Raw genomic sequence first — 13,881 nt, forward strand, 5'->3', positions numbered from 1 at the left:
TGTCTTTTGGTTTTTTTGCGGGGATGGATGGCTGGTCGTTGTCTGTTTTAAACTGACCACTTGGAAGAAACACCTTGGTTATCTGTGGTTTTCATGTTCTGTCCCTGCCCCTGTCCCCACTCCTTTTGAGTGGGGCATTTTTGTGTAAAGAGTCTCTCAGATAGGAGGTGAACACAGCCATCTGGAAGACCCGCAGGATCCTTGTGCCTGTTGCTTAGCTTCAGGTCACCAGCTGAGCTGTGATAGGAATAATCGGAATGGAGGTGGCAAACAGCTGAAATGAACATTCCTCGTGCAGCCCTGTTCACATGAAGAGTCTGATTTCCCCCCACCCTTGAACAATGATGATATTCAGACAAGGCATTGACGTTGTGGTAAGAATATATATATATAGAAAAAATACATGTCCCCAAACAGACAAATCCAAGGCTGTGAGGTAAATTAGTGCATTTGGATTCCACAAAACCAAAATCCATGTTGAACAGAGTGAAGTCCGTACACTGTAACTTTTTGGGTGAGCCCTGCGTTCCTGTCCATTGTGTGTGAGCCCGAGCCCTGTTTCCCTAGGAAGATACTTTGAGTGACAGCCATTCTCCTCATGCAAACCACATGTCTGGAGCACAAATGGCCCTCTCTAAGTAACTGATGTTACGCATTTACTGTTTATGGGGTAAATGTCTGACTATGTACTCAGGTGTATTTCACAGCATTGTGGACTGACTGCAGGCCCCTGTGTTTGCCAGAGATAACTGTGCTCAACATAGAGGTTTTACTCTACTCACCAATGCAACTTGCACACTGCTCCGGGGACACATGGGAGCCTGTGTTCTGTTGCCTGTAAATGGAAATGTGCTCTGAGCCTGTCTGCCTCCCTTGGCTGTGCCTGGTTCTCTGTACCAGCCCCTAGGGGTGTCCACAACCACCTGGGACAGAAGAAGGTGGAATTTCAGACAGAAGCTTGATTGAGTCTTCAAAGACAGTCTTGGACTAGCTGTGGCCCAGACCTCGGCCCTGCCGAGAATTGCCAGGAGGAGGCTTTGAGGGCACTGGGGGTACTGCAGGGCCTGCCTCACTCTGCCGAGTCCAGTGGGCACAAGCAAGCTGGCATGTGGCCAAAGGTGGCTGGATTGTGTCATAGCCCTCAGACGCCTTTCCTTCCACCTTTTTAAAGAATCCCAAATAACTCACTGAAGTGTCTCAAAGGCAAACAAGTTCTACCAAAATGAATCCTTTTTCAGTGAACAGATCAAATGGATGAATTCTGACTCTCTCAAGTTCCTTTCCCCAGTTAGAGTGGGGAAGTGGTGGAGTGCTAACTGTGTGATTCATTGCAGTGTCCTACCCTAAAGGCATAAGAAGATGGAAATGCAACCTGTGGAGCTGGGCTTGGTTCTCAAGTCGCAGTCTGGCCCCCGCTACAGGAGGCTACCCCGCTCAGGGAGAGATTTAATAAGGAATTGGTTCCGGGGCCAGGAGATGTGATTGAGACTGGTTTTCCAGCTGAATGAGATGGAAGGGGTTAGTGGAGGGTTTGATGCTACAGCCAGTTGAGAGATTTGCAAATGCGAACACATTCCTGTGTGAGGCACATTATCCTTTGTCAGTTATTGTGAATATGTGTATTTTAAGCAGTAAGGTGCTACTGGTCAGACTTTTCTAGGCAGTCTTGGTGACGCATTTCCTGTGCTGAGATTGTTCTGAAGAGTGACTATAACCACTGTGAGGAGCCCAAATAAAAATTGATCCCCCCTCCCCCCCAAAAAAAAGCTGTTAGCAGAGCTGGTTCCCTTCAGGAGCTTCTAGGGGAGAATCTGTGTCCTTTCCTGCTCCAGTGTCTAGAGGCTAACCGCATTCTTTGGCTCATGTTCCCCTTCCATCTTCAAAGCCAGGAAGGGATGGTCAAGTCTTTCTGACATCATATAACTTTGACAATAACTCTTCTGTCTCCCTCGTCCACAGTTAAGGATCCTTGTGACTACATTAGGCCAAGCAGATGACCCAGGATAATCTCCCTATTTTAAAGTCAGCTGATTAGCTACCTTAATTCCATCTGCTACTTTGATTCCCCTTTGACATGTAATTTGACCTACAGATTCTGGGGATTAGAATGTGAACATACTTGGGAGACCATTGTTCTGTCTATCTCAGTGGGTAAGTTATTTGAATGCTAAATGCTTTTGAAAATGCTTTCTGCAATCAGAGTCCCATAACTGTTCTTGATTCTTGATTTGGAGAGTTTTTATTTTTAATTGGACTGTCTGTGAGGGAAGCAGAGGCATAGTTCTAAATTTAAGAATTGAAATGGAGCAAGTAGCCCCAGTTCAGCATGCCCAGAGTCTGCTGCCTTTGGTTTTTCCAAAAGAAGGCAGCTGCAAAAAAATCTCTAAACACTATAAAATATACCGTAAAAAAAGCAGAATTGCAAAAAGATGGCTAATTGAACACACACTTTCACTCTCTGCTAAACTGCACTGAAACTATGGTATGGTAAAGGGTTTTTTGTTTTGTTTTGTTTTTGTTTTTGTTTCTTAAGCATAAACCTATAAGGATACAGTGAACATGAGAAGAAATAGCACCAACTTTTTGAAAGCTACAAGACAGATAACAGGTGGTATGGACTTGGTAAAACTGATAAAAAATTGAACTCTTTTTCCTCCTTGGTTCCAAGAACCAAGTCAGTTTAAACCACCAAATAATCAAGGCTCAGGCATTGAAGGCACAACTACTCCTAGAAAAGAGGGGCAGGGCTGTGATGGATGAAAGAAGGTTGGATGAAAGCTGTTGGAGAAGCAGTTATATCCCTAAATGCCCCTCTCTTCCTCCAAATGCTGGGTGATTTCCTTTCCTCACCCCAGCAGAAGACAGTCTTCCTCTTTGAAGAGGGTAAAGCAGAGGGTGTGTTTTAACAAACAAAAAACAGGAGGGTTAAGTAAATGATGTACGCCTACTAAATGCAAAACTTCCTCCTCATCTCAGAATGATGGCAGCAGTTATTTACTTCCAGGCAGAACACCAAATAAGTCTTTTGTATGTGGGAATCTATCAGACCCAAGAAGAAAGATCCAAATACACTCACGTGGATGTTGACATCAGGGCTTCCCCAACCAAAGGCCCAGGCAGCTCACCCTACAGGAAATCTCACCATGATCAAGCCTCACCTACTTACTCAGTTTCCAGGCAGCTCTTGAAGCCTCCACTTTTAAATATGAGCAGGTAATCAAGCATGAGAGATTCGAGAAACACCTGAACAGGAAAAAAAAATATATAGTGAAAACAGAAAGTGTGCAGGAAGAACAACAAAACTCTCAATGTCTTCAGAAACATCATGAATTTTTATTACAATGCACTCATGAAATCAGAATTGAAAAGTATAAAAAAAAAAAATTTCAGGTCGCTCACACCTATAATCCCAGAATTTTGGGAGACTGAGGCAGGAGGATCATCTGAGTCCATGAGTTTGAGACCAGCCTGGGCAACAGAGTGAGCCCCCATCTCTACAAAAAAAAAGAACAATAATAAATTAGCAAGATGTAGTGGCACATGCCTGTGGTCCCAGCTACCCAGGAGGCTGAGGCACTTGAGCCCAGAAGGTCGAGACCACAGTGAGCCAAGATCACACCACTATACTACATCCCAGGCAACAGAGCAAGACCTTGTCTCATAATAAAAATGGAAAAAAAAAAAAAAATCAGAAAGTAAAAAAGAGCCCTCAGGAAAAAATAGGTCTCACTAAATCCTCAGCCCAATGCCCAAAAATAAACTGTCTTATTTTGTTCATGCTGCTATAACAACATTCCTGAGACTGGGTAATTTATAAAGAATAGAAATTTATTTTCTCTTAGTACTAGAGGCTGAGGCATCCAAGATCAAGGCACTGGCAGGTTTGGTATCTGGTGAGGGCTGCAAAAAAGGACAGACTTCCTCCATCAAGCCCCTTTTTCAGTGTACCTAATCCCATTCACAAGGGGAGGATCCCTCATCACCTAAGCATCTCTTAAGGGCCCCATCTCTTAACACCATCACCTTGGCCATTAAGTTTCAACACCTGAATGTTGGAGGGGAGGGGACATATTCAAACCATAGCATAAAACCCATACTGATGAATAACGCACAAAGAGAAAATTCTACACATTTCCAGAAAACACAACACACAAAGGTTGAGGCATCTGAACAAGTTCAGATTTCCCAAAAGGAACTCTGGAAGATAGAAGACAGTAAAACAATGTGATATGGTTTGGCTGTGTCCCCACCCAAATCTAATCTTGAATTGTAGCTCCCATAATTCCCACATGTTGTGGGAGGAACCTGATGGGAGATAATAGAATCATGGGGGCTGTCCCCCCCATACTGTTCTCATGGTAGTGAATAAGTCTCACGAGATCTGATGGTTTTATAAGGCATTTCCCCTTTCATGTGGCTCTCATTCTCTCTTGCCTGCTGTCGTGTAATACATGCTTTTCGCCTTCTGCCATGATTGTGAGGCCTCCCCAGCCATGTGGAACTGTGAGTCCATTAAACCTTTTTTTCTTTGTAAATTATCCAGTCTCAGGTATGTCTTTATGAGCAATGTGAGAACAGACTAATACACAATGCTTTCAAAATTATCTCCAACCTAGTATTCTATGGGCCAGTCAAGTTGCAAATCAAGTATGAGTGAAGAATCATACTTCAGGCTTGCAAATTCTCAAAAGCTTTACCTCCCACATACCCTTTCTTGGGAAGCTAGTGGATAGAGGATGTACTCCACCAAAAGGATGGGAAAATATTTGAGAAAGGAGATCTACACAGAGAGAGGCAGAGGTCTACAGGATGTTGGTAAAGGGAGATTGTTAGCTGTGAAACAGCTCAGACAACTTTGGGTGGGGTTTTTTTCTAGAACATGAAGTTGATCAGATACCTGATGTGAATCAACATACTGAAAGTTGTAGGGATAAGCTGGAGAATTGGGGTTGAATAGTGATAGATATTACTGGTCTCAGAAAAGAAAGCAAGTAACGCAAGATGAAAAAACAAACAAGAAGCAAGACAAAACTCAAAAGAACAACCCCTCACCCCAAAAAATGTCTAGCAAATAAAAAGTAATAGTGGTTTACCACACACCTTCATTCTTTTTTTTTTTTTTTTTACCTCTTTTTTTAAGCAATAGAGACAATGTGTCACTGTATTGCCAGGGCTGGTCTTGAACTTCTGAGCTCAAGTGATCTTACCTCCTCAGCCTCCCATTGTGCTGGGATTACAGGCATGAGGCACCACACCCAGCCCCTCCATTTTGAATAGAAAACATTATAATAATCCAAATACCATTAATACCATAATTTGATCTGACCAAAATTATGACCCTGTATTAAGGAGGATGAAGAAATAGGGAGTGTGCAGAGGTTTGGCAGTGGTGGGCACACAAGAAAGAGAGCCAAATCCTCATCACAAAAAGTGAGAAAAAATAAACAGAAATGCAGGAGTATTAATTACAGTTATAGAGAGACCTGTCAAAGAATCAGCTAAAGCATTTGAGAGTGGTTGCCTTTGGGAAAAGAAGACTGGGAGAAGGGGCTGAGGATTGTGGTTTCTCTTATTCATCCTTCACAGAACTAGGTGATTTCTTAAAATATAAGACTGACAAATTTTTTAAAACAATTTTAAGTAATATGACTCAATTAAGTACCTTATCTTACTTTTCTAGAAACACTGAACAGATTAATGAGATGTTTATAATACATTCTGAGCTCTTTGGAAAGAAAAAAAAAAAGGCTTATTTTGACCTCTTTCTTTTTATTTATTTATTTATTTATTTTTGCCCCATTGCAATCAGTGTGCACAGGCTTCTTTATTTATTTATTTTTTTGAGATGGAGTCTTGCTCCGTCACCCAGGCTGGAGTGCAGTGGTGCAATCTTGGCTCATTGCAACCTCTGGCTCCACGGTTCAAGTGCTTCTCTTGCCTCAGCCTCCTGAGTAGCTGGGATTACAGGCACACAGCACCATGCCTGGCTAATTTTTGTAATTTTAGTAGAGATGGGGTTTCACCATGTTGGCCAGGCTGGTCTCGAACTCCTGACCTCAAGTGGTCCTCCTGCCTCCGCCTCCCAAAGTGCTGAGATTACAGGCAGGAGCCACTGCCCTGGCCCACAGGCTTCTTTATATAGGTCATCAGCCTGTATTCACATTTCCATCCATTTCTAATGTAATTATATTAACATTACTTTAGCATATGACTTTGCCTTTTCCAGAACTCTAATTAAGATTTTAAATAAGATGTATGCCACTGGGAATCTCTCATTCACGCTTGTTAAACACCTTTCCTGTTTGATTATAATTTCACTTGCTAATTATTTCTGACTTTGGTTTTCCAAACTTTTCCTTTTTATGACTTAAACACAGTTTGAACTGGTGCAGCATATCACTTACAATCCAGGTGTAAGATAGATTGGCAAACTAAATAGAAAAGAAGACAGTCATTGGGTAGAAAACAGTGACCAAGTTTACCTCAGTCAATCTGTTTATTAAAAGAACTCATAGGCCAGGCACGGTGGCTCACATCTGTAATCCCAGCACTTTGGGAGGCCGAGGCGGCGGATCACAAGGTCAGGAGATTGAGACCATCCTGGTTAACACGGTGAAACCCTGTTTCTACTAAAAATACAAAAAAATTAGCCAGGTGTGGTGGTAGATGTCTGTAGTCCCAGCTACTTGGGAGGCTGAGGCAGGAGAATGGCGTAAACCCAGGAGGCAGAGTTTGCAGTGAGCTGAGATCCAGCCAGTGCACCCCAGCCTGGGTGACTGAGGGACACTCCGTCTCAAAAAAAAAAAAAAAAAAAGAACCCATACTGCTGAGCATGGTTGCATATGCCTGTAATCCCAGCTACACAAGAGGCTGAGGTAGAAGGATCACTTGAATCCAGGAGATTAGCCTGGGCAACATAGCAAGACCCCATCTCAAAAATATAAATATGTAAAAATAAATAAAAGGACTTGTAATTTTTAATAAGCACTCACCATGTGCTAGGTTCTGATTGCTTTATCTACTTCTATGCCATAAACTTTTTTCAAATTTATTTTGCATATTTTTAGATGCCTGCTATACACCGATCCTTGTGATAAGAGCAGCCAAGTTTCCTTGAGCACTCACCATGTGCTAGGGTCTAATTGCATTATGAACTGTTTGTCATTTAAATATTGCAGCAAGCCCATGAAGCAAGTAGTAATATTACCCCCAATTTTCAGATAAGAAAAATGAGGCATAGAGAATGTGAAAATAAATAAAATTTAAAAGCTCTTGGAACCCCAGAGAACACATTAAGTCTTGAGAGATGTGACTGTGATCTCAGCCATGGAGCATGGAGTTGTAACTTCTGCTCCTTAGATCATAGATTAACTCTCTTCTTCAGTGTTCTTCTTCTGTAAATTATGAGGAGAGGCAAGAGACCAGACCTCCTTCTAATCACTGATCTTTGTGATAGATTAACTGCCTCCTTTTTTGTACCTGTATTAGTCTGTTTTCACCCATTATAAAGAATTGCCCAAGACTGGGTAATTTATAAAGAAAAGAGGTTTAATTGACTCACAGTTCCACATGGCTGGGGAGGTCTCAGGAAACTTATAATCATGGTAGAAGAGAAGCAGGCACATCTTACATGGTGGCAGACAAGAGAGAGAGAGAGTGTGTATGAAAGGGAAAGAGCCCCTTATAAAACCATCAGATCTCATGAGAACTCACTCACTATCACAAGAACATCATGGGGGAAACTGCTCCCATGATCCAATCACTTCCCACTAGTTTCCTCCCTTGATACATGGGGATTATGGGGATTATAATTCACTATGAGATTTGGGTGGGGACACAGAACCAAACCCTATCAGTACCTAACTCAGTTAAGGTAGCACTAATTACCTCCCAAATTTTATATCTTCAGTGTGGAATGTTAAATAGACCTTTCCTGAAAAGAAAAATATTACCTTGTCTAATTGGATTACTGTAACTATACATTCAGCCATATACAGAAAAATATTGAAATTCTGTTAAGCTTTCTAAACCTTATCTATGTTAAGTGACCTCAAACTTCTACACTTCAAAGTGCTGACTTCCATTCTTTCGAATCTGTGTCTCCCAGGCCATCTTCAAACTTTGTACTTGAATAAACTCTCTTCAAAATTCAAAATAAACTCTCTTCAAATCAAACTAGATTCTGACGCTTATTTCAAGTTGACATTTTGGCAACCATGAAAGGACCTAAAGCAAGCCTCTGTTGATTCCCCACTGCATTGCCCACAGTTAGGATCCTGGTACCAGCATGAACAGTTTTCATTCACCTGGCTTCACTGGAGCCAGCAGAGGGTCTCCGGTGAAGACCCTCTCAGGTTTTGAATCTCCCTGATTTGGGTTGAGAATCAGACTTTACTCAAGTGACCCAATTCCACACTTGACGGAGCTGGAATTGAAGCTCTACTTTAAGGTAAGAGTTTTTGTCTGTTCTCTAGATATTCTTCTGTTCACAGATTTGTGGTTTTCACTTTTCTCTAAGGTTAAGTGTTATTTGTAACTGCTCATTAACATTTGTACAGCTTTTTCTCTCATTTGAATTTTGGTCAGGGAAAGAAAGTTTCTCTCTCTGAAAAGAGGAAGTGAATGTGGCTTAAGCAAAATTTGCATAAAAGAAAAAAACCTGGCTAAACTCTGAAGCTTGGTTCATTTGACATATCTAAAGTTATTTTGTTTGTTTTTGAGTGACCAAAAAGAAAAGCTTTCTATGAGGATGGCCAGATGCGGTGGCTCATGCCTGTAAACCCAGCTCTTTTGGAGCCCTAGGCAGGCAGATCACTTGAGGCCAGGCATTCAAGAACAGCCTGGTCAACATGATGAAACTCTGTCTTTACCAAAAAATACAAAATATTAGCCGGGTGTGGTGACATGTGCCTGTAATTCCAGCTACTCAAGAGGCTGAGGCAGGAGAATCACTTGAATTTGGGAAACAGAGGTTGCAGTGAGCCAAGATCACACCATTGCACTCCAGCCTGGGTGACAAAGTGAGACTCTGCCAAAAAAAAAAAAAGAAAGAAAGAAGGAAGGAAGGAAAAAGAAAAGAAAAGAAAGAAAGAAAGAGAAAGAAAGAAAGAAGGAAAGAAAGAGAGAAAGAAAGAAAAGAAAGAAAGAAAGAAAAAGAAAGAAAGAGAGAAAAGCTTTCTATGAGGATGAAGATAAGTACCAAAGATAAGGGACACTGTTTCTCCTGGCCAAAAGGCATCTTAGGCTAATAAGGTCTTGCGGGAGTGTCTGAGCTCATAACTCATAACATGCAATAGTACTGTAGGGAGCTCTCAAATAAGAACACACAGGAAATCTTGCTTAACCTGGTGGGCACATATGAAGGGCTGATCTTCTAGTGCCTTAAGTGCCCAGGATTCCTGGCTTTCACCAAGACAGGTAAGAAGAGAGAAGTGATTCACTGGTGTCACCTCAAGGAATAATCCCCATTAAGCAACATACCAGATCAAAAACATCTTTCCCATTTCATCTTTGATCACTTAAAAAGAGAATCCAAATTATGGGCAATCATCCATCTAAAACTGAGTCTTCCTTTTTAAGGAGAGATCCACCTTTAGAAATTCCAGCTGGATTCCTGTATAATATTGTGGTGCAACCTCCAGTCAATATCTAGAAAAATTGTCTTTCTTAACCCATGAAGACCCCAAACAACAATGACCAAAGTGGGCTATCTTTGAAATACCTAAATTAGCTTATTTATGTGCACAATTAGAAAAAGCTATTTCTACAATTAAACAAAATAATTGGGAGAGTTACTTCTAACAGTACTTAGAAGCATCTGAAAAGCGCTCTGACAAGGTTCTTCCTCTACAGGAAGAAAATTAAAAGCCCTCTAAAACCATTTCTAAATTAAAAAAAAAAAAAAACTGCCAAATCTTTTACTCCTCCTTCTGCTTCCCCAACTCTTTATTCCCCATCTCTTCCTCATCTGAACGACACTGCCCAGCCTTTCCTTCTTTTCCTCCCCTTCCCCTTCTTCCCACTCCTGTTGTTTTAGCTACATTTTGTGAATGGCTGGTATCTGGTAGAGGAGAACCTGCCTTAACTTATCAACTATGATCAAAGGTAGACATTAAAGGCATAATTAAGGAATTTCCTCATCCCCACCAAGACCCTATTGGTTTTGTCAGGAAATTTGAACTAAATATTCAAGTTTACAACCCTGATTTTTCCAATTTGTATTAAGTAGTTCACATGTTAGTATCAGAAAGTAAAGCTAAAGATTGGAAGAGCTAAGGCAAATTGGAGGAACCACTTGAAGGACTTTCATACATTTTCAGAAGACCACAAATGTGACCGTGAGGTTTCAAAGGCTTTGCTCAAGCCACCCCTTCATTTGACCTTCCAAAGAATGGTCGACTGGAATAAAATACAACAATGTCAACAAAATTCAGATGAGTCAGAAATGACATATTTTGAGAGATTCGAAAAAATATTTAAACCATATTCAGGATTATCCAAAGAGAGTTAGGCTAATCATCAAAATGATACTCTCCTCAATTTCAATTTCATAAGTGGGTTACTTAGATGAAGAATTAGGACTAACAGTAAAAGGACAACACCATAGTTGGACAATTGCTCACTTTCATGATTTGGTTAATTTTGCTGATCGATTATGTCATGCCTTAACTAAAGAAGACAAAAAGAAGCCAAACAAAAGAATAAGGCTAATAAGATTATGAATTTATAACTAAAACAATTATCTACCCAGTCTGAACCTCCAAAACATACCCCAAAAACCTCAGAATGAATTTAACCCTCTGCTTTGTCATTATTGCAAAAACACCCTGGTCACCTTAAGAAAGATTGCTGAAAACTAAAATGGAGGCAACAACAACAGGCAAAGGAAAAAAAGAAAAGGGGGGTGCTCCAAGGAACTTAAAGAGACCTTGCCTTTCCTCCATATTTATATTTTGGGAGAAATATAAAGTATCTGAAATGGAGAACAAACATAAGCTCTTATTGACACTGAGCTGCATTATCTGTAGTAAATCCCACCTTATTACAAGGTCCCATTCCTTAAAGTAAACCATTTAAATGGTGGGTGTCACTGATATTCCTGTATTGGCACATAAATCTTAGCCTATAGCTTTTCAAGTAGGTCCTTTACAAGAGACTCGTATTTTTCTCTTCGTTCTCTAAGCCACTATCCATTTGATAGGAAGAAATTTCTTAGAACTATATAATACCCATATTTCTTTTTCCCAAAAGGGTAAAATATTTTTAGAATTAGAAGACAAAGTTGAATTACTAGACACCATGAATTTTTCAGAATCTGATCCTTTTAAATTCACAAGCTGCAATTTATATTGCCATAGAGGACACCGAATTATTGATTGATAAACGAATACAAAAATTGTTAAAGGCAATACCTGATTAGTTGTGGTCAGTCTTTCATTGATACTGGAAAAGTTATCTTGACTTCCCCAATCAAAATTTAAATAAACTCATCAAAACCTCTTCCAAATCTTAAACAGTATTCTTTAAAGCCAAAGGCTTTAAAAGGAATACAACCTATAGTTCTAGACTATGTAAAAAGAGGTCTGATTATTCCCTGTAGAAGCCTGTGTAACACTCCAACCCTTCCTGTAAAAAAACCAGAGGACAGAGGATGGAGGTTTGTACAGGATCTGAGAGCAATTAACAACATAGTTATTCCTTGCCATCTGCTAGTGTCAAACAGTCATATGTTGTTGACTACCATCCCTGCTGAAGGTGAGTTTTTCACTGTGATAGATTTATGCAGTGCATGTTTTAGTATTCCTGTGGAGAAAGACAGTCAATTTCTCTTTGCCTTCACTTGGGAGAACAGACAGTACAATGGACAGTCATGCCTCAGGGATACACTGAGAGCTCAACTTACTTTTCACATATATTTGTGATATCTGAGATCTCCCAGATATTGACTTCCTTAAGAAATCCAATCCCACCTCAGTATGGAACATAACATCCTAGGAATGAGACTTCCTAGTGACGGGGGATGAAACTCCTGAACATAAAAGGAGTCAAAACTATTGAGATCATCTGCAGTGCTTTCTTCGAAAGATCTTGATGAAAAGGGGGAAATGTGAAGATAAATAAAAGTTAAAATGCTGTTCAAACCCCATGAAACACTTCAAGCTTTGAGTGAGATGTGACTGTGGTCTGTGTCATGTCGCTTGTGGCTGTACCTTCTGATTTTTATTTTTTTATAGCCACTGACTTTATTGATCTAAAAATCTTCACAGAGACAATGACTGTTCTGTGAAAAAAAAGGAACCAAATGGTGTGAAACACTAGAATTGAGGGTAGGGGTGAGGGACGGGGCCAGAAATCCATCAGGAAAGTTGGCAAGTATCACCAGGCAGAGGAAAAGGAAGGGAGGTGCATGAAAGAGTTAGAATTGCAAAAAAGTTGAAACGGTTAGGGGAGAAAACTCCCAAAACACCCCTAGAGTCCACTGGACACAAGCACAACAACAGCAATCATTTCCTTTGTAGAGGACAGAGGAGGAGTCCCCTACTTGGCTGCAAACTCCGGAGACACAATGCTGGGGCTGGGCATTGAGGGCTTCCCAGAAAGCATCACAAGAAGGCGTCACACCACTCTTGAAGGCATCCAAAGCAGTCCTGGGGCTGCTTGGCTTTGGTGCTACATGTGTCCTTCAGCCATACCTGGGCAAGATCTTCCTCTTTCTTTAGCACCAGCCAAGGACAACACAGGCCTTGTCAAAGCCCCTTTCCTCCAGCTTCTTGCCCAGCACTTCACCAATACTGGCCAGGCTCCCCACTGGTTTTCCCCCATACGTTCTGCCGTGAAGCCTCCGTGCTTTCGGGAGGTTGTCATCTTAATCAAGCTTAATCAGCAGCTCCAGTTCCCATAACGGTACCTTCTATAACAGGCCTCTCCGGCCAATATGCTTTTTACACTATGGATTAACTTTGTTCCTCATTGTTTGTGTTCTGTAAATGACTAGGAGAGACCAGAGACCAGACCCTCTCTCCTTCCAATCACTAATCTTTGTTATAGATTATAGTCCTCTTTTATTGTCCTGTACCTAATTCAGGCCAGATGGTGTAAAAGATTCCATGACTGTTACATCTTCAGTGTAGAATGTAAAATTACCTTTCCTGAAAAGAAAAAGGCTGCCGTAACTAATAAGATAAAGCCTTACATAGAAAGGGTTGAAATTCTGTGAAGCTCCCCAAACTTATCTAAGTGAATGAGCCCAAACTTCTACACTTTCAAACACTGACTTTCATTTTTTGGAATCTGTGCTTTCCAAGCGGCCATCCTCAACTTTGTGCTTGAATAAACTCTCTTTAAACTAGATTCTAACCCTTTTGATTATTTAAGGTTGACAAGAGACTGAGTATGCTTCCTAAATTCCTTAGGGAGTGACTAAGCTGGGAATCAAACTCCAGCCCATATTCTGAATCAGTGCTCTATATCACCTCCCACTGGATGGCAATGGGCACCATGGAGGAGACCACAAAACGAAGGAGAAAAGGGAAAGGATTTAACTTTATTGAGCATATTACTATGGCCCAGAAAGTTCTATCATGGTATTTCATTATTATGACAATGTAATGAATGACTATTACTTACTAATACTTGTAAGAAAGGTTAGAAAACTTGCCCAAGGTCACAGATAAGGATTAGCCCTCAAGAAACTTATTTCTGCTGGGAATTAACATAAACCCAGAAGGAACTGGCATAACTACAAGATAATGTCAAATCTGTAGTAGAAATAAAAATATAGTAAAATCTCTGAGGAAAGAGTGTTCAGTCCAGGTGAGATGCTGGTGATACATCCTGGAGAAAAAGGAGGTTGTGATGTAAGGCTTGATGTATAGATTTGGA

The 13,881-nt window shown here is 40.7% G+C and overlaps 1 pseudogene; it reads right to left on the minus strand.

Annotated features, from left to right (window-relative positions):
* Positions 1-12,602: 12,602 nt before the first annotated feature.
* LOC101128001 (barrier-to-autointegration factor-like) lies at positions 12,603-12,864 on the minus strand (annotated as a pseudogene).
* Positions 12,865-13,881: the final 1,017 nt, after the last annotated feature.

This window comes from Gorilla gorilla, chromosome 6 (assembly GCF_029281585.2).
Source record: "Gorilla gorilla gorilla isolate KB3781 chromosome 6, NHGRI_mGorGor1-v2.1_pri, whole genome shotgun sequence".
Classification (NCBI taxonomy): domain Eukaryota; kingdom Metazoa; phylum Chordata; class Mammalia; order Primates; family Hominidae; genus Gorilla; species Gorilla gorilla.